Below are 2,934 nucleotides of genomic sequence, written 5' to 3'. Positions count from 1 at the left end.
TATATATATATATATATGCACACTCATATCCGTATTTACATATTCGTATACATAAATACACATGTTTATATATACACACATACACGTGTATATTCATATGTATATATGTACATGCATATGTATATATCTATTGATACATATACATTATATACACATACGCGTAAACATGTTCATATATACAAGCATATGTATATATTTGCATATATGTACATATAAATACAGATGTGTGTATACACACACATATATATACTATATATATATAGATGTATATATATATATATATATGTGTATGTATATATATATATACATATACACAAACCTGTATAATGACTAAATATATAATATATATACACACACACATGTATGATAAATATATATATAGACACATACAGACGTATATACACACATACAGACGTATATACATACATATACGTATATATATACACATACAGACATAGAAAATATATATATACGCATACAGATGTGTAATATATATATATATATATATATATATATATATATATATATATACATACACACACACACAAATAATTGTACGTATGTATATTATCCTGTACAAAAATATTCAAATACCCCATCTGTTTGTGGATACGTCTAAAAGTTATTGTCTTAAAAACACTTAAGAAGTTTCACAAAAGTTCTGCTTTTGCAATGTCTGTTTCTGTGTGTATATATTTATATATAAATAAGTATGTGTAAGTATATATATATATATATATATATATATATATATCTGTATGTGATAGACGTGTTGTTCTGTATAGCATGACAGCAGTTTGAAAAACTAGTAGAAGAGCGAGTGGCTGCTTCCTTCATAAGCAAGCACCATACACAGTTAGCTGACCTGATGACCTGGACGATTTTTATAGAGGGAACAGACCAAGGCTTGACACCATTAAACACAGAACGAGACTAGTGGCTGTAACTGTTCACATAGATCTATGTATCTATATGTATACCTATGTGTTACTATGTGGGTTGTGTATAAATATATGCTACTTGTATATTAAATGTGTTGGACTATGTATCTTTTGGTGTGTGTGTGTGCGTGTGTATATATATATAAATAAATATATAGATATGGGAAATAAGCAAAGGAGTTTTCTTACGCATATATATGTATATATATATATATATTTGTTTGTTACCTAGTAGATTATGTGCAGATATATATATATGCCTCATATTAAATGTATGCAAAGTAATGAGATTTCTTACAGATATGACTGTGTGATAAACATGCTACATACAGATACAAATGCTATAACTTGAATTAAATATAACAGATATCTATCTATGCATATCTGTATACCCTAGACGTACCTTTATCTATATACATATATCTTAGATGTATCTATGTGTGTATGTATAACCTATACATATATCAATCCATAAACACACATAGGGGTATATATATCTGTACGTCTATAACACGCAAGACAATAATATCAGACACACACCCTATATTTATGTTTGATGTATCTATGTATATACATATACCTAGAGGTATCTCTGTATATATACACATCTTCTAAACATATCCTTCATCTATATACACACACACATCATACGTGTATCTATAAACATATATAGCACACGTAAACTATAACTACATTGTGATATCTGTGGCTATATGATATCCTATACTTAAGTAGGCACACATATACATACGCGCGCGTAAACTATATCTAGATATTATATCTATTTATGTATATATATATATATTATATCATAGATGTATCTGTATGTATATATAAATATACAAATATCCTAGACTACACCTATTTATGTATAGATTCATATCAAAAATGTATTTACAACGGTATATACATATATACACCCGTACAACATTTAATACAAGCACACATGTGAAAAAGTATTGACAGACACAGATAGAGAGATAGATAGATAGATAGTTCGATATAAAAGCACGCGCACGAGGTAAGGAGTGTTATTTGAAGGGGTGCATTTTAGCATTCAACTACATCCCGCCCCCCTCTTTTTTTCTGGGGGTCTAACAATCGGATTTGAGACAACCTGTACAATATCTTTTAACAGCACAAAAAGGCGAAGAAAAATAAACTGGAATTTAACCTTACAACTTATTACTACATTATGTTGTTCCATATAAAATATACATCCTTGCATACAAAGGCGGTATATAGATCGTGGTATGCAAGTAGTGTGAGTACAGGGAACACAAGACACATATATCTGTATGGAAACCTGCTACGTGGTTGCGAGACCTGCTAGAAATAGCAGCTTTATCACCCTTATGTTGTACCCTATTGTCTTAAAAGGGAGAAAAGACATATTGAACAATGTAACCCTAGGTGTACACAAAAAAGGGGTAGCCCTTGGCGGGACACTTCTGATAACAGGTCTGCTTGTTCGTTGTGTGACCAGGGGCTAAACGATATTTAAATGTATACATGTTGAAATTTCACACACGCGCTCTCACCTACTTATTTATATATATATATATAAAGTATATATATATATATATATATAAAGTATACGCGCGTTTGAAACCATAGTAGCCTTCTGTGCATGATTTCATTAACAAACTATTTATACTGTATTCAGTATAATGTAGCGTGTTTTAGACATGGTGTAGCAACAAACTTTATATATACCTCTGTTGTGTCCCCCTGATATATATATATATATATATATACATATATACACACATATATATCACTTAAGTATCAACCCGAGACGAGAACAAGGCTGTTGGTGTTAAGACAGTTAGCCTTCAATTATATAATTATATTGTATAGATAAACATTTTCTTTATCACGTCTATATAATTTACCATCAGGTACTTCTAACTGCAAGCACTTGTCATTGTTTTAAAAAAATAAAATAAAGAATAAACAGCGTTGAATATGTGTGTGTGTCTGTGTGTGTGTG

At 29.9% G+C, this 2,934-nt stretch overlaps 1 protein-coding gene across 1 annotated transcript in view; it reads right to left on the bottom strand.

Moving 5' to 3' along the window:
- Window positions 1-2,934, bottom strand: part of LOC106879396 (neurogenic protein mastermind) — a 147,152-nt gene that overhangs the window by 142,492 nt on the left and 1,726 nt on the right. The gene's annotated exons all lie outside the window — the stretch shown is intronic.

This window comes from Octopus bimaculoides, chromosome 13 (assembly GCF_001194135.2).
Source record: "Octopus bimaculoides isolate UCB-OBI-ISO-001 chromosome 13, ASM119413v2, whole genome shotgun sequence".
Taxonomy (NCBI): Eukaryota; Metazoa; Mollusca; class Cephalopoda; order Octopoda; family Octopodidae; genus Octopus; species Octopus bimaculoides.
Note: the sequence above shows the minus strand (reverse complement) of the source record. Positions and strands in the feature narration are given on the sequence as shown.